At 43.7% G+C, this 19,239-nt stretch overlaps 1 pseudogene; it reads right to left on the reverse strand.

Moving 5' to 3' along the window:
* Window positions 1-14,551: 14,551 nt before the first annotated feature.
* On the reverse strand, window positions 14,552-17,778 carry LOC122944208 (annotated as a pseudogene).
* Window positions 17,779-19,239: the final 1,461 nt, after the last annotated feature.

The raw sequence follows: 19,239 nt of genomic DNA on the forward strand, positions 1-19,239 counted from the left end.
AGTCACTCCTTCTCTACAAGCATGAGAGGACGTTACGAAGACTTCGCACCTCCTTTTACCATATGGGCGACAGGGCAGGTGCACTTTTGGCGCGCAGGTTACATCGCAGAGTGGCTGAGTCCAGGATAGGCAAGTTGTGTCATGATAATGTTACCCACACGCACCCTCAGGAGATAGCTAATGCATTTGCTGCGTATTATAAACGACTATATAATTTAGCGGATGATGCTTCTGTCTCTCAGCCTACCTCTGATATAATAAAGGCTTTCCTGGACTCAGTTCACCTACCTGCACTTACCAGAGAGCAGCTAGATGCTCTGAACTTGCCCATAACTAGTGAGGAAATTAATCTTGCTATTCGCAATACCCCCCTGGGTAAGGCCCCTGGTCCGGACGGCTTCATTTCTAATTATTATAGGACATTTAAGCAACAGCTGACACCTTACCTGACCTCACTATTTAATAGTTTTTTCACCTCTAGAGCCATACCCCCAGAAATGTTGGCCGCTACGGTGGTAACCATCCCAAAACCAGGCAAGACTCCTGATGAACCGGCAAACTTTAGACCTATTTCATTATTAAATGTGGATTTAAAGCTTTTTGCTAAGATTCTGGCATCTCGTATTAATACTTATCTCCCATGTTTAGTAGATCCGGACCAGGTGGGCTTCGTTCCTGGGAGGCAGTGTCGGGATGGAACCAGAAGAATGCTGGACCTGATTCAGCTTGCGGACAGTTCTGGGAGCCCCACATTGTTTCTCTCTCTCGATGCCGAAAAAGCATTTGACAGGGTGCACTGGGGGTTCCTGGAACAAGTCCTAGGTAAATTTGGGTTTCACGGACCTATACATGAGGCGATATTAGGTTTACACTCTGTGCCCTCTGCAAGAGTCTTGGCTTCTGGTTTCATCTCCGACCCGTTCCCAATAACGAATGGTACTCGTCAGGGGTGCCCCTTGTCCCCGCTCATATTCTCTCTGGTTATTGAACCCCTAGCATCCCATATACGTACCTGTCCTCAAATTCGAGGAGTTTCAGATGGTAATTCCTCACATGTCATAGGGCTCTATGCTGATGATGTAATTCTGACCATAACAAACATAGAAGTCTCGTTAGCTGCTGTGTCAAATGCTCTCCGACTATACTCACAATGCTCCTACTACAAACTGAATGAGAAGAAAACCAATGTTCTGGATTTCCATGTTAAAGACAGGACCAGATCTGTCCTTCAACAGCGATACCCCTTTCAGTGGGCTGCCACTTCAATTACTTATCTTGGGGTGGAGCTGGCACGCTCTGTCCCCAAAACCCTTTCCATTAATCTCTCCAATTTGAGGGCTGATCTTAAAAAGGATTATGCGAAAATGTCCCAAGTCCACTTATCGTGGATAGCTAGAATTAATGCTGCTAAAATGTTATCCCTTCCTAAAATACTGTATTGTTTCAGGTGCCTACCAGTATTGGTCCCCAAGGCCCAGATTACTCAGCTCCAACGCGACCTTATGATCTTTATCTGGGACGGTAAAAAACCCAGAATATCTAAAGATGCATTGCACCCCCCCATTAGGAATGGAGGATTGGGAGTACCTGATCTATACAAATATTACCTAGCAAACCTGGCGGAACAGGCATTTGAATCGTGGTCCCCTACCTCTCCCCAAAAATGGCATGAGATAGAAAAATCCTTTGTAAAATCCCGCTCTCTGAGAGCTCTGCTTGCAGCCTGTAGTCTGAAAGCTGTCCAATTCTCCCCTTTACTCTACACCACTCGGGCTATGATGTATATCTGGAAGCAGCTTCTAGATTCTTTCCGATTATTCAATGTGCCCTTAAATGTTGCCCCTTTGACTGCGCTGGAATATCATATCCCTGATCTGTCCCTAGGCATATGGAGGGCTAAGGGTATTGAATACCTTGGCTGCTTGTACTCTGAGAATGCTCTAGTGGAATTTGCCACCTTGCACGCCAAGTACGCCCTACCAAACTCCTGCTTTTATCAATTTTTACAAATCCGGCATTTTCTAAACTCATTGGCTGACCGTCAGCTCCCAACTCCTAACTCCTTCCAGCTCTTTATTAGGGAGTCTTGCCCCCATAGGCCTAAAATTTCTACATTCTATGCTGCCATCCTCCCTGCGGAATTAGAGGTTAATCAACCCTTCGCCCGCCGATGGGAATTGGAGCTGGGGAAAATATTCTCTGTACGGCAATGGAACGCAGCCTTACACTGGTCCTACAAGTGCACCAGATGTATTAACCATGTTGAGCAGGCTAGGCGGATTCAATTGCGTTGGTACCTGACGCCCAATAGACTGGCTCACTTGGTCCCGGGTTACTCCCCCCTTTGCTGGAGAGGTTGCGGGATGGTAGGTACTCCCTTGCACATGTGGTGGTCATGTCCCTCAGTTACCCCTTTTTGGTCAAGTGTTGGATCTCTCCTTAGAGAAGTTACTGCCACACAAATAATTCTCTCTCCTGAACTGTCAATCCTAGGTATAGGTTTGGAAAACTCCCCTCCCAAGATAAGGGAGATTGTGGCACATGTACTCAGCGCCTCTAGGAATGTTATAGCCCGCCAGTGGAAGTTGGCGCAGTCTCCAGAGGTAGCTGCGGTAGTGCAATCTGTTAATGAGCACATGCATTGTGAAATGGTTTTTGCAGAGAATGTACGTACCAGAATACGTATACATAATCAGTGGGTCACGTGGCTATCCAGCCGTTATGCCACTCCTCTACCGGTTTCTATACTCTGATAGAGTTGCATTGTCACTGTAGTCCTCACCGGCTATGCTGCTTCATATATATGGACTCAGAATGTGCTGCACTTGTTTTACCATGTACGCCTTTTCTTTTCTTTTCCTCTGCACTATGTTGTTATTATTTGTAATACTGTGAATGCGCTATTCGCGCCTTTGTAAACTGTGCTGTCCTCATTTATTATAACTCAATAAAAACTTATTGAACACCACCTAACCGTCAATACTAGTGGAAAAAAAAAGTGACAGTTTACACTGACCACTTTTTTCCCTTTCACTAGGTGATTGACAGGGGCAATCAAGAGTTAATTGGGGTGATGGGGGATGATCTGGGGGCTAAGTGTACTGTTTGGTGTACTCACTGTGATGTGTTCTCCTCTGCTGGGACCAACCGAAGAAAAGGACCAGCAGAGGAGCACAGAAGCCATTTAACACCTTATATTTATAAATTTAAGGTGTTAAATGGCTTCTGATTCGTTTCTTTGAAAATCACCCGCCTGCCACCAATAATCATTGGCTGGCAGGCTGGTGACGAAATACTCCTTTAACTTTTGCCAGACCGCAGTGCGCATGCGGCGGCTGGCTCTGCCTGACACCTCGCGTCTCGCGAGAGGACGCGCCCAGGGGGAATAACAGGGCCGCCGCCAGGACGCGATCCTGTGTGCGGCGGTCCTGTAGTGGTTAACAGTGACTTTTACAGTGACCGCCCCTTTAACAGTGACTTTCACAGTGACCACCCCTTTAACAGTGACTTTCATAGTGACCGCCCCTTTAACAGTGACTTTCACAGTGCCCGCCCCTTTAACAAGGACCTTTATAGCGCCGCCCCTTTAATAACAGTGACCTCCACAGTGCCCGCCCATTTAATAACAGTGACCTCCACTGTGCCCGCCCCTTTAAAAAAAGTGACCTCCACATTGCCTGCCCCTGCCCCTTTAAGCAGTAAAGAAAAATGGCTGGGTTGTTATGGAAACCTGGAGTAAAACTGTGTTTATAGCAGTTGGGATTTGAAGAGAAAGACCTGCAGGCTTGTATTGGGGGGGCTCATTTTTTGGGAATATCTTAGGAACGGTACATCCTAGAGAGCTGAAACTGATCTAAAACCTTCCCGGACACCTGATCTACCTGTGTGCCAAATTTGGTGATGATCGGTCCAGTCGTTTGGTCGTGCATAAAGAACGTCTAGACGTCTAGACAGACAGACAGAAACTCATTTTTATATATATATTTATATATCTATATATATATATATAAGATTACCCCCTCCTGCCCCCCAGTTACAGGCGCCAAGTAATAACCGTCTCAAGCATGGATCCGGTTTCACTTTTGGCTGAACACCTTCAGGGTCTTTCATTGGAGGTAGCTGATCTCCGCAGGACTTTTTCTCAGCTTCAAGTGACCAGTTCAGCTGGCGTTCATGGAGTTTGTTCTGAGCCTAAGATCTCGCTCCCGGATACGTTTTCCGGGGGTAGTGAGAATTTTGTGCGTTTTAGAGAGGCTTGCAAACTCCATTTTCGCCTTCTTTAAAAAAAGTGACCTCCACATTGCCTGCCCCTTTAAGCAGTAAAGAAAAATGGCTGGGTTGTTATGGAAACCTGGAGTAAAACTGTGTTTATAGCAGTTGGGATTTGAAGAGAAAGACCTGCAGGCTTGTATTGGGGGGGCTCATTTTTTGGGAATATCTTGGGAACGGTACATCCTAGAGAGCTGAAACTGATCTAAAACCTTCCCGGACACCTGATCTACCTGTGTGCCAAATTTGGTGATGATCGGTCCAGTCGTTTGGTCATGCATAAAGAACGTCTAGACGTCTAGACAGACAGACAGAAACTCATTTTTATATATATATATATATTTATATATATATATATATATATATATATATAAAAGATTACCCCCTCCTGCCCCCCAGTTACAGGCGCCAAGTAATAACCAGTGAGCACCTTCCCTTACTAGTGGGGAGAGCACTTATTGCTCAACACTTTAATAACCAAGCCTGAACAGACACTTTTTGGGGGATTTAGCGCACGTGGTGGTTTATACGTTTGGAACTTTTTAATCTTTTATGAGCTGTAATGCTCTGTCGTGTGGCTTATCACACGATCATCTGTGTTTCTGTCTAGGAGGTCGGGGGCCGCAAACCTTGGCTCTGGGGGCCGCATGTGGGTCGTGGGTTGTGCACCCCTGTTTAAGGGTAATAACAGGTAAGGCGTGGTTGTTTAGTTGTGCCCGCCAGTAGGTAAATTACTGCACTTTACTCCGGCATCCATCAAGGGTCTCAGCCTTCGGAATGGGTGTATGTAAATTTATTGTCACAACCAGACAGCTGAGAAGCTCTGACAGAGGCCTTTCAGAACCTCCTCCTTGAGTTTCTTTGTTGTGCTATTCAGTTCCTCATCTCGTTAGCCTCTCTCAGCTGTCATGTGTTGGACTAATTGCTTCCCTTTAAATTCCTCCCCAGAATGCTTTTCTGGGCGGCTTATACTTCTTCCTGGAGTGTGTGTGCATGCTGATCTTGTTCTCCTGTCTGCTACAAAGTTAAGTGTTGAACATTTATCTGTTATTTTATGTTTGCTGTATCCCAGGTGACCCTGACTCCCTCCGTATCTTGTGTAGGGAGCCGGTGGTCGTGTCCCCTCACTATTGTAGGGTGCTCAGGGGTTATATAGTCAAGGTACGTGGATATGCAAACTTCCACCATTCGGATCTTTGCATAGGCTGAGCAGCCAGGGAAAGTGCCAGGTCTTCTGCAGGGGTCTCCCTTTGGTTCCTTAGCTTTTGGATCCAGCGAGTCATTTATGCATGTTGCTTTGCCTTGTTTCCTGTACACCGTCCGTGACATTATAAGCCGCCATAACCGTCTCAAGCATGGATCCGGTTTCACTTTTGGCTGAACGCCTTCAGGGTCTTTCATTGGAGGTAGCTGATCTCCACAGGACTTTTTCTCAGCTTCAAGTGACCGGTTCAGCTGGCGTTCATGGAGTTTGTTCTGAGCCTAAGATCTCGCTCCCGGATACGTTTTCCGGGGGTAGTGAGAATTTGGTGCGTTTTAGAGAGGCTTGCAAACTCCATTTTCGCCTTCTTCCCCATTCCTCTGGTGATGAGGAACGGAGGGTGCGGATCATTATATCGCTGCTCAGGGGTAACGCTCAGTCCTGGGCCTTTTCGCTGCCGGAGGGGGCACGGCCCCTCCGTTCAGTGGATGAATTATTTTTAGCCCTGGGTCAGATATATGATGATCCGGATCGTATTGCTCTGGCGGAGTCTAGACTACGTCTCTTATGCCAGGGTAAACAATCCGCAGAGATATACTGCTCAGAATTTCGGAGATGGGCAGCTGATACTGGTTGGAATTATGCTGCACTCCGAAGTCAATTTTGCCATGGTCTTTCAGAGGGATTGAAAGTAGTGTTGAGTGCGAATATTCGAAAAGCGAATTTTTTTCGTGAATATCGCGATTTCGCGAATATTTCGAATATAGTGCTATATATTCGTAAAAACGAATATTCGTTTTTCTTTTTGTTTTTTTTTTTGTTTTTTTTTTACACAAAATTACAGTACACATATAATTGATTGTTTCCCAAAGGTCCAACAGCTCAGATCTTACTCACATTGCCTAGAAAGTGATTGAGGCGCGAATCTTCGTAAGGCGATTTTATTAGCGCACATGCGAATATCGGCACGTCCCAGAACAGAGGCAAAGGGCTTTGCATTCATACATTAGTGAATTGAGTTGCGAATCTTCGTAAGGCGATTTTATTAGCGCACATGCGAATATCTACACTTGTCCCAGAACAGAGGCACAGGGCTTTGCATTCCTACATTAGTGATTGAATTGAGCTGCGAATCTTCGTGAGGCGATTTTATTAACGCAAATGCGAATATCTACACTTGTCCCCAGAGCAGAGAGGCAAAGGCCTGTGCATTCATATAGTATAGCACCATATTCGCGAATACGTAGAACTTCCTAAAATTCGATTTACGAATATTCGTATTTTTTATTTTACTTTCCACCTTACAGATTACATTGATCTGTACTCTGTCAACTACTGTCATCACCCCCCACTGTATCTCGATTGATTCCCAAAAGTCCAAAAGCTCAGATCTTACTCACATTGCCTAGAAAGTGATTGAGTTGCAAATCTTCGTAAGGCGATTTTATTAGCGCACATGCGAATATCTACACTTGTCCCAGAACAGAGGCAAAGGGCTTTGCATTCTTACATTAGTGATTGAATTGAGCTGCGAATCTTCGTGAGGCGATTTTATTAGCGCACATGCGAATATCTACACTTGTCCCAGAACAGAGGCAAAGGGCTTTGCATTACATTAGTGATTGAATTGAGCTGCGAATCTTCGTGAGGCGATTTTATTAACGCACATGCGAATATCTACACCTGTCCCCAGAACAGAGAGGCAAAGGCCTGTGCATTCATATAGTATAGCACCATATTCGCGAATACGTAGAACTTCGTAAAATTCGATTTACGAATATTCGTATTTTTTATTTTACTTTCCACCTTACAGATGACATTGATCTGTACTCTGTCAACTACTGTCATCACCCCCCACTGTATCTCGATTGATTCCCAAAAGTCCAAAAGCTCAGATCTTACTCACAGTGCCTAGAAAGTGATTGAGGCGCGAATATTCGTAAGGCGATTTTATTAGCGCACATGCGAATATCGGCACTTGTCCCAGAACAGAGGCAAAGGGCTTTGCATTCTTACATTAGTGATTGAATTGAGCTGCGAATCTTCGTAAGGCGATTTTATTAGCGCACATGCGAATATCGGCACTTTGTGAGGACACTAATCCCTCCCTCATTTTAGATTGTGGGCCAATGAGAAGGAGTCCAACAGGTTAGCAACATCCCTAGCAACCAATCAGAAAGTTGCCCACCCCATTACTATATAAGATTTTGTCACGGCAGCCATTTTGTGCAGTTTCATGTGGTGGTGATTGAGAGAGGATCTTGGAACTGTGCAGTGCTTTGCTTTTTTAAAAGCAAATTGTAAAACGATTTAATCTCATAGTTTTAGATAGGGTAGGTTAGTGTAGCTGATAGGATAAAGATTAGGGTACAGAGTTAGGAGAAAAATAATCATTTATATAGATTAGTGTAGCCGATAGTTTCTAGTGCAGGGTGCAGTGTAGGGCCTAGTTAGAGAAAAATAATCATTTATTTAGGTTAGGTAATAGTGTAGCTGATAGGATAAAGATTAGGGCACAGAGTTAGGAGAAATATAATTATTTAGGTCAGTGAATAGATTAGTTAGCTGATAGTTTCTAGTGCAGGGTGCAGTGTAGGGCATAGTTAGGAGAAATATAATTATTTAGGTTAGTGAATAGATTAGCTGATAGTTTCTAGTGCAGGGTGCAGTGTAGGGCATAGTTAGGAGAAATATAATAATTTATTCAGGTTAGTGAATAGATTAGTTAGCTGATAGTTTCTAGTGAACGGTGTAGGTTAGTTATAGTGTAGGCTTTAGTTGTTTTTTTTTGTTTTCTAGTTTAGTATAGTGTTTGTAATAAAAAAAAAAAAGTTTATTAGTTTTCGTTTATTACTGTTTAGTTTGTGTCGTGTCAGTGTCTACGTCCTTTGTTAGTTAAAAAAAAAAAAGACAAAAAAAAGTTCATTAGTTTTAGTGTTTTTCTTTTACTGGTTATTCCGTGTTTTTTGTCCGCGTCGGTGTCTACGTCCTTTGTTAGATAAAAAAAAAAAAGACAAAAAAAAGTTTATTAGTTTTAGTGTTTTTCTTTTTCTGGTTATTCCGTGTTTTTTGTCCGCGTCAGTGTCTACGTCCTTTGTTAGTTAAAAAAAAAAAAAGACAAAAAAAGTTTATTAGTTTTCTTTTTTTTTCTTTTACTGGTTATTCGGTGTATTGTCAGTGTCTATGTCCTTTGTTAGTTTAAAATAAAATATATATTTACGTTGATTTACCATATATAAATTTGGTTTTCTTTATTGTGCGACAGTCCCCATCCCAATAAACTTGTTCCCTAAATCATATAATTTAATTTTTGTATAAATAAAAAAATAATAATAATGAGGTCTTCACGATCGAGCGGCAGGGGTAGGAGAGTAGTTGGTCCCAGTGCTGGACAGCTGCCAGCACGGGGCCGCTCCTCTACCCACCGAGGTGCGGACACAGGTGTCAGGGGCGTCCGCCTTATTCGGGATTTTTTTGCCACTGGCAGCAGGAGAATTTCCTCTCAGGATGCCGAGGAAGTTGTGTCTCTTGTGGCACAAGCCAGTGCCACAGAGTCCTCTGCCCCGGCTCCGAGCAGCAGCTGCACTTCGTCTCCTGTAGGACCAACCCCCAGCCCCCAAGAATCGTCCCTGCTCCTGTTTGACAGCGACAGTGAGAGGGACACCTTGGGGGAGGTAATGCAGGAGGCTGATTTGCACTTCAGTCCTGAGGGTCAGGACCTTATGGAAGGGATGGAGGAGGAGATGGAGGGGGTACCACCTGTATGCACCCCAGTGACATCCCTTCCAACAGGTGCGGGCGGTTTCAGCCAGCGAAACCCCACACCTAGTCAGACCCAGGCGTCAGCGAGGGGACAGAGGAGCCAGGTCAGGGGCCCCACGTCTGCTGTTCCCCTCAGTGCACCACTGGTTGGCCCTGTGTCTGACATATCGGGGGATGAAGAGGAGGGTGACAGAGAATGGGTGCCACCTCCCTTGTCAGGAATCAGCAGCACTGATGAGGAGGAAGGTAGGCACCAGAGACAAATGGTGCGACAGGTTGCCAGTGAGCCCAGCGTCAGGGGCTCCACTGGTAATGGCAGTAGGAGGAGGCAGCAGCAGCCAGATCCACCTGTCCGCATCGAGCCCGAGCAGGCGCAAGTCAGCACCGCCCCATCTGACAGGAGGGTGGTACGTAAGTCGCCTGTTTGGGCTTACTTCACCCTGGCAGTAGATGATGCCACAATTGGCATTTGTAATCTGTGCCATGCCAGGGTGAGTAGAGGGAGGTCTGCGGCTCGGCTGGGTACCACTGCCCTCACCCAGCACTTACGAGTCAACCACTGGCGGGAGTGGGAACAGATGCGGGGTGGTCATAGCAGTGGCGCCACCAGCAGTGTGCAGGGGACAGCAACTCCTGCCACTGTTCTGCAGCCACCCCAACCACTTCTAACAAGGCGTTCCCACTCCCCCGCTCCCTCTCCTAGAGGTACTGGTACCGGCAGCCAGACCTCTGCCTCCACCGCACCCTCCTCTATGTCCTCCACTGCCGTCCGGCGCCAGCCCACGGTTGCTGACCTTTTCGAACGCACCGCGCCCTATGCCCCCGGGGACCGACAAGTGCATTCACTCAATGGGCTCCTGGCAAGGGTTATCGCCCAACATCTGCTGCCCTTCAATCTTGTGGACAGCAATCCATTCCGGCAGATGTTGGAGCAGGCACAACCCAGATGGCGTGTCCCCAGCCGCCATTTCTTTGCCAGGACTGGCGTCCCTGCCCTACACCAGCACATTGTGCAGAAGGTATCCCTGTCGCTGGATCATGCTGTCAGTGACAGGGTGCATCTGACAATGGATGCTTGGACCAGCAGGCATGGGCAGGGACGCTATATCAGTTTTACTGCCCATTGGGTTTCCCTCCGAGGCGCCGGGGAGGGAACGGCGGCATCTGAGTTTGTGGTGCCGCCCCGGGGTGTCCAGGGGAGAACTGCTGCTCTCCCCCCACAAGCCACTGTCTCCACCACTGCTGAGCCCCCCAGCAAGCGTCCCCGTAGCTACGCGAGTGTGGTGCACGTCCGCTGCCAGGCCGTGCTCCAGCTTGTGAGCTTAGGGGAACGGAGACACACTGGACCTGACGTTCTGGCCGCACTACAGGATCAGGTCCAGAAGTGGCTGACACCCCGAAGGCTCCAGGCAGGTATGGTTGTCTGTGACAACGGCAGCAACCTCCTCGCCGCCCTCCAAGCTGGCAGTCTGACACATGTGCCCTGCATGGCACATGTCCTCAACCTAGTTGTGCAGAAATTCCTCCGGACATACGAAGGGTTGAGTGACATTGTGCCAAGGGTACGGAGGATTGCCAGCCACTTTAGACGCTCCCCAACTGCTGCCGCGTCCCTGTCCAAACTACAGCAGGACAACAGCCTGCCACCTCACAGGCTGATTGTGGACAGTGTGACGCGGTGGAACTCCACCCTCCACATGCTGGAGAGGTTGTGGGAGCAGCGAAGGGCGGTGAGGGAATACCTGCTGGACCAAGGCACTCCAGGGCCAGCACAACCACTCCCATACATCACTAATGCGGAGTGGGGGCAGATACAGCAGGTCTGCCACGTGTTGGCCCCATTCGAGCAGGCGACCAAGATGGTCAGCGGGGAGCATGTCGGCCTCAACGACATGCTCCCCTTAGTGTTCCTGCTGGACAGGACACTAGATCGCCTGCTCGAGGCTGGGGAGAGTGCCTTGTTGGAGCAAGAGGAGGCAGCAATGCTCCAACAAGACCAGGCCCAAGACGAGGAGGAGGAGGAAGAATTTGTAGACGTCCAGCAGTCTGGGCCTGGTCAGGAGGGAGAGACGGTGTTGGGGGCACCGTTAGTCCGGGGGTGGGGCAGCTCCGAACGGGAGCAGCAGCAACAGCAGCAGCAGCAGGAGGACCAAGAAGTCATGGTCCTGGGCAGCCATGAACAGTCACAGCGGGCTGTCCTCTTCCCTATGGCTGCCCACATGCTGCGATGCCTCCGGAGGGACCCCCGGATCAAGAGAATCAAGGAGAGGGAAGATTATTGGTTGGCCACCCTTTTAGACCCTCGCTGCAAGGGGAAACTGGAGCAGTTCATCCCAGCCAGCCGTAGACAGGCCCGTATGGATCAACTGCGGGCCTGTCTGATCAAGCGTCTGGAGCAGGCCAACCCTCGGCCTCACGCTCTAGTTCTCCCCGCCCATCTCACCCAGCAGGTGGCTGGCCCCAGCAGCACCAGCCGAGCAGGTGACCTTATGGGTGAGATGCGGTCGTTCTACCAGTCTGCGCGACCCAGTACCACCAGCAGCAGCAGCAGCAGTCACCACCAGCGGCTGGCCCGCATGGTGGCAGACTACATGGGGTCCGTTGGTGCTTCCGACAGCATGAGCACCGACGACCCCATGGAGTACTGGGTTGCCAGGCTGGACACCTGCCGCGAGCTCGCTCAGTATGCGCTGGAGTTACTATCTTGCCCCCCCTCCAGCGTACTGTCTGAGCGGACATTTAGCGCGGCAGGTGGGGTGGTCACGGACAAGCGGACCCGTCTGTCCAGAGACTCAGTGGACAGACTTACATTCATTAAAATGAACGAGTCCTGGATCGGCAGTGACTTCTTGGCCCCCGCTGTCGGTTCAGGCCGTTGAAGGGTCCCTTGTCCATCCCTCTCCTTGTCTCTCCCTCCAAAACTACGTTGTTTTTTAATTTTTTTTTAATATTTATTTATATATTTACTTATTTATATATTATAAATTTTTATTTATGAAGCAAAATCTTAATATAATCAAAATAATCATTCTAGAATGCCAAATTTTTTAATTATCATGCATGTCATCAAATTTCCTCAGCACATTGAATACCTGCTGCTGTCAGAGTTGCATTTTTTTTAAGTTATGGGCTTACCATGGCCTGTTGGTTTGCCATTCGGCATTACACATTGCTGCTGCCAACTTTGAACGTGCTGCTGACTGACATGTCATATTTAATTTATGGGCTTCCCATGGCCTGTTGGTTTCCCATTCAGCAGTACTCATTGCTGCTGCCAACTTTGAACGTGCTGCTGACTATCCTGATATGTTATTCGGAGCTATGTTTAGGCCTTTTACTAGACATTTTCCATCTTCCATCCTGTTGATGCTGCTATTGAATTTACTGATCAGGCTGATTTTTGTTTAGTCCTTACACTACATCATTATATTTAAATGTTGATTATGCATTTCCTACTGAGTTGTGCCAAGTTATGTGTAGACCTTATGCTCAACCATTTCAAAATTCCATCTAGTTGATGCTGCATCTGTCTGTCCTGAACATGTATTTCTAATTACTCTTTATTCTCCAATTTTAACATTAAATTATGATGCTGCCTATCCTGCAGGGTTAGGCGAACTTGGTGTAGACCTTTTACTATGGTGTTTACATTTACCTGCTTTTGTCTGCCCTGTTCCTGCAGAGTTTAGTTTAGCTATGTGTGGCCTTTAGATAACAGATTTTTCTGTTTTAATGGTAGTTTCAGTAAGTTATCCTTAATTGTTTGGCCCTTTGATTTGTATGCCTTCTACTGTTGCGTTACTATTTTACTGCTACTGTCTGGCCTAATGCTGCCAAGTAATGTGTCTGAAATATACTAAATTATTAAAATCTAACTGTGGAATTTTTTTTTTCAAGATCATGCAAAGGAGAACCAGCATGGACCACTTATTAGCCCTTGTAATATGACAAGTATTGAGTATTATTATTTTCATAAAATGGTGTTCATGTTTAATATTTGTGAATGTGCACTATTCATCGTATATTGTCAAGAATTTGATTGGAATATAGATAGAATAAAAATGTTTTCGTTTAATACATTCATGCGGTTTTACGCTTCATTCACCAAAATAATTTATTTTGTTTTATTTTATTTTAAAAATTTTAATTTTGCTTTAATTGGGTTGTTGGCGTCCATGTTGTGGTTCTTACTTTAGCAAGGTGGGGACCGCATGTGGCCTTCCATTTTCAAAAGGTTTTGTGCACTTAACATTGTACAAGACTGATTGATAAACCTAATGAAAGTTTTTTGTTTTATTTATTATTTTAATGCGGACTTAGGTTCTAACATGGTGTTGTCGGTTGTCCTGGAAAGGATGCCTGGCTTCCGTGTTGACCTCTCTACATGGTTGGGTGTTACTGGCGTTATACTCATCCGTGTGGTAATCCGGTTTTGGTAATGGAGCGTTATTGCCACATGTATATATAGATATATACATTTAAATGTAATCTTACTTCTTGACAATTATATAATGATTATTTTCACATGCTAGTGTAATATAATAATAGACTTTAATCTTTCAAAATTACCTGCTGACAGAATAATAATCTTGAAGCCATGTCACCATTTTGTGAGTGATTCTACTCATTGCATCACATGTTGATGTCTTTTTTGAGGAAGCTATGCTCCAACATGTCCAGTTTAACAAACGGACACTATATCAGAATCATGCTAGTTATTTCTTTGCTGACTCATCAATTGTTTTTTTGTTGTTGTTTTTTTTCAGACACATTTGATGTTTCAAATTTTTTTGAATAATGGAACTAATATAACTGAAGAAAACTTTAATATGCAATATTGTATTATTGAGGTTGAAATTTGGATCACAGTATGGATAATTTGATACTTTTTTTTATATAAAGATACTTTTTCAAAAGTATAAATTTATTTTTTGTTAAAATTTGGTTGATACTCTATATATATTTATTATACATTTTGAATGTAGATTTGTATTTTGTAATCTAAAGTTTTGTTCAATAATACATTTGAAAGGTAATAGTGTGTTCACACAAAGGTTAATTAATGTGCGTTAAACAATAATTTTCTATTATAAATTACGGTCTTTTTTTTTCAAAGTAAAGAAAACTTTAATTTAGTGCTCTAAAGTTTTCAGAGCAGCCATTTACAATGAACCAAAATAAGTAAATTTCCTAACGGCAAATTACTACCTTAAATACTGGAGTGCGATAAACAAAATTCTCATTTTTACAAACATACAACATATTGTTTCATGTAAAACTGAATCTGTAAGAATGTCTCATCTGCTTAACCACGTCCGACTAGCCCCAATCTTCGTCCTCCTCCGCTGCCGCCTGCGCTGCAGGTTGTGAAATGCCAGCATTGCTGTAACTGTTGTCCTCCTGGAAGTCACCTCTCTTCCTGCTATCCACTGAAGCAAATTTGCTTGGCTGTGAACTAAATGTTGGCATGCCATGGGCACTGAACGCCATCTCTTCAAGCCAAGCAGGTACTGTCACGAACTATGGATCCGATTGCTCCGGATCCCTGAGCTGTGACCTATTGGTCTGTGACAGAGTCTGCGCACACACAGAGACCTCACGTGACCGGGGTGTATCTTAAAGGACAGGATGAGCTGGGCCTGGTATAGCCTTTATGACCTTTTATAGCCGGCATCACAGAGTAGTGGTAATAAAAGTGTCCATCTATATCATAGGTGACCCCGGCTTCAGGAAGATGAGAGTTCACAGTTTTTTTACATATGCCAGAAGCATATAAGATGGCTACCCAGAGGAATTATGTATGCCGGCACAAGGTACCTCCTGGTGAGCATCGGTTAAAACTTTCACTAGTCCACGGACAATTTTTTGCTCGTCATCACCAATCTTATTAAAAAAAGAAATGGCTTTTCCAGTGTTGCCGCAGCGTCCGGTTCGGCCGATCCTGTGAACATATTCGTCAACATCGCCAGGGATGTCAAAATTTATCACATGAAGGACGTTCTCGATATCTAATCCTCTGGCAGCAACAGACGTGGCAACAATCACAGGACACTGTCCAGAGTGGAAGTCGCCCAGAGCATTCTCCCGCTCTCTTTGCTCTCTGTCCCCGTGAATGCTTGTGCAGGGGATTTTTTCTTGACAAAGAAATGTTGCAATTAAATCCGCCAGCTTTTTGTTTTTCACAAAAACCATTGTGCGCTCATGGCCTATGAGTTGTAAAAGTTCCAGCAGTTTAGCCTGTGACAAACTGCGACCGCTGCGGCCACAATGCGTCATGAAACCGTAACAGATTCTAGGTCTTGGTTATACGCAGAGGGTAAATTCACAATGCACTCAGAGACAGGTTGTACCTTTCCTCAGAAATAGCGTACACTGTTCTTTTAGAACTCCTGTCTGGCTTTCTATCCCAAGGCCCGGATGCCTAAAGGGTGGCTTAAATCCTTGGTAAAATATATCTTCCTCAGGTATTAGATTCTTGCTTTATTTTCTAATGCATCTGCCCATCAGGGTTACTTATCTTTCCCTGGGATTTCCTTACTTGTCTGTTGAAGGACTGTGGGTTTCTCCCAGGAGGTTCTGTCCTGCTACTGGGGTGTCTTCAGAGCATTCCTTGACTTGACAACAATTTTCTTACATCTTCCATAAAACCCATGTCCAGCATACAATCAGCTTCATACAGAACAAGGTATTTCACTTGGCTCAACCCAATCTTCTCCTTGTTAATAACGTCCAGTAACCTCCCAGGTGACGCACAAAGGATGTTGCAGCCTTGAAATATCTGGTGCAGTGAATTAGACGTTTGTGTTCCTCCATAGATTACAACTGGACGAACGACAGTTCCGTATGCAAATTTCCAAGCATCTAGGTAAATCTGATTGATCAGCTCTCTGGTAGGAGCAACCATTATGGCTTCTGGTTCCTGAAGATCTTTAAACTGACTCTGTCAGAATATTTATGCTGTCTCCGATTGACAGTCTATGCCTTCTTATAATAATACCCCTCAATTATATTTAAAATCAATTTAGTACTTGATTTCTCTCAGTCGACAAATGTTTGTTTAAACCCAAATCTGGTTTATCTTTTATCTATATAAAGATATATATATATTATCAACAATACTGGTCTAGAACTGAATTCAGTTCCTTGGAGATAATACCGTGCTTTCACTAGTATATTTTCAATATCCCTGTATTGGATTATTTTTCAGGATGATGCTGCAGGTACACCCCCATCTTATTCCAAAACAGATACTATACACAAAGTATGGTTAATTGAATATATATATATATATATATATATATATATATATATAGATAGATATGTATTATATTAAATTACTTATCCTATAAAATATAGGTAAGGTTATACTATACCAAAATGTCAGCTAGCAAAAATCAGTTTCAATGGTTCTAAGATGGCTGCCTCCAATGACTGAAAAGGTGGTCAGGGCTGGATCTGGTCTTTTGATGATGTTCAGAGAGAGAGCTATGGAGCTCTAGAGATCGATCCTTTCTGTCAGCCCATACCATCTTTTTATCCTATCTCAGAAAGGGCTTGGCCAAGTTTTATCATTAACTAGTGACCTCACTTTATAATCAATATAACCTCCCTCTAGTATTTTACCCTAACACTAGATGGCACTAGTATTCCATACAAAAATCGAACCACTCACTTCTTTCTCTTATCTAATATACTAGCAATAAATGTTATCTAAGGTTTCAGACAAAACCTTGAGAAGATCTTGAATAGACAATGGCTTTTTTACTTCGTCAACCACCTGGTTTATCCTTGTACAATGTTATATTGGCCTTTTCAATAAAATATAATAATAATGAACTGTTATAATTTTTTGATCTAGATAGTTTATTTTATTAGGACAACATTGTATATGTAAGCGATGAATACACATGCTGTACTTGGGGGTTCAATCTGTTTTTTTATACTTTTATAATCGGTCTTCCACATCCCCATCTGTTAAAATTTTTTGTCTGCTGAAATATAATAACTTGACACTCTCTAGTACTGCTTAGTTATGCCAAACTTTGTGTAGTAATTAGAATACTACTTTAACTTACCTACTGCATGCTGATCTTGGCCTGATACTTCAGAATTCTCTGTAGTCATTATACTCCACCGTTAGCATTGACTTCTTCTATTGTCCTGATCATTGAGAGTTATGTGTAGGCCATATAATCCACTGTTAATATCTAGCTACTGTGGATTCTGCTGCGGTCTGTTCTGATCATGGCGAGTTAGCATTCAGCCTTTTGAGAATACACATTACCCGCTGCAGCATGTCCTGCTGAGTTAGGATGAGATTATACTCGACCGTTAATATCTACCAGCTGCAGATGCTGTCTGTCATGATCATACAGAGTTATGTCAAGCTAGTTGTTTGTCCTTTGTAGCTATGTGAAGTTCTTATACAACACCATCAGCTGTCCTGATAAAGTTGATTTTTCAATTTACAAATCAACCTACAATGTTAACTTTACCAACGGCTGCTGTCCAGATGAAGCTGACTTGTATGCCTCAGAATATAACATTAGCTATAACTGCTGCTGCTGTCCTGATCAAGTTGATTTGTTATGTATATACCTTATAATAAAACACTATAAATACCTGCTGCTCCTGCTGCTGTACATTTAAAGGTGACTTGTAGCCCTCAGAATACTATAGCTCTACCTGCTGCTGTCTTGATCAAGTTGATTTGTTATGTATATGCCTCATAATACAACACTACCTGCTGCTGCTGTCATGAAAAAACGTATTTATGTGTAGGCCTTATACTACACTATTAAGATGTACTTACTGCTGTTGTCTGTCCGAACCCTGCTGACTTTCAACGTGGACTAAAGGCTCCTTTACTGATAAGTCTGCAGTTAAAATTATACAAAAACATAACCTTATAGAAAAAAAAAGTATGGAATCAATATAACTTAAGAAAACTTTTTTAATAACAAAAAAATTAGAATAAAATTAAGGGAACTTTTGCAGTTCTTCCTGCAGGCTTGCGAGCTCCTTCAGGTCCTCCCCATATTGGCATTCAAATTCCTGCAGCATTCTTTGGGATTTTTGAATGAGGGCTCTTAATTGCCTGATTTTCCCATGCCTCTTTTGCATTAGAGCAATTTTAGCAGAAATTTTCTTGATTACTGTTATGAAAACACAAGAGATAAATATATCAATTAACAATAAGTCATTTATTGAATTGTGTGTAGTATGTAGTTAAGTGCAGAGAATTTGAGTGTCATTTTTAAAGTATACCATAATAAATGTAGTTATATATTAGATTATTTAGTGACATTTTAGTAGTTTTAAATAAAATTTGTTGTGTTATATAATATTAGTTTATGTAGATTAAAGAGTTATTGTGCATGTCTGTTGTTTGATATTACTGTGGTTTTTGTTGTCCCATTATTATTGTTAATTTTATGATCTTCATCACCTGCTATATAATTGTAGGGTGCAGTGTTTCATGACTTTCAAAATTGCTCCGTACTATTTTTGTGCCAAATATAAAATATTTGCCCTGGGGACAAAATGGCTCATTAACCGTGGTCTAATAGCCGATCTACTAGTCCAGAGCAGCTAGCCAATTATATAAAATAAGGCCTTTTCAGGTATTTGTCAAACACCTGCTGTCTAGATCTCTCCTATTGGACGTATTTCAAAGACATAAGCATTGCTGCTACATAGCTGAAGGGGGGGGGGGGGGTAAGTAGGTGTCATGTGGAGGTGACAAATGCTAAAAAAGACTGTACGACAGCACCTGTTGGCTTAGAGGTGAAGCAGGGGACACCAGTGTTTTGTTCCCCTGCAAGCGCTGATATTGGCTGTTACAACTCTACAGCCAATTAAATAAATTCACATATGTGGTGGTGTTCAGGTGAATTATATGCTAAAAGTGGAACTGCACTGGGGTGCATTTAGTCCTGTAACCACTTATTTAATAAAAAAAATGTGTGTAAATTCATTATTTATTTTTTTTGTCAATTTGAACGGTT

Source organism: Bufo gargarizans, chromosome 7 (genome assembly GCF_014858855.1).
Source record: "Bufo gargarizans isolate SCDJY-AF-19 chromosome 7, ASM1485885v1, whole genome shotgun sequence".
NCBI lineage: Eukaryota > Metazoa > Chordata > Amphibia > Anura > Bufonidae > Bufo > Bufo gargarizans.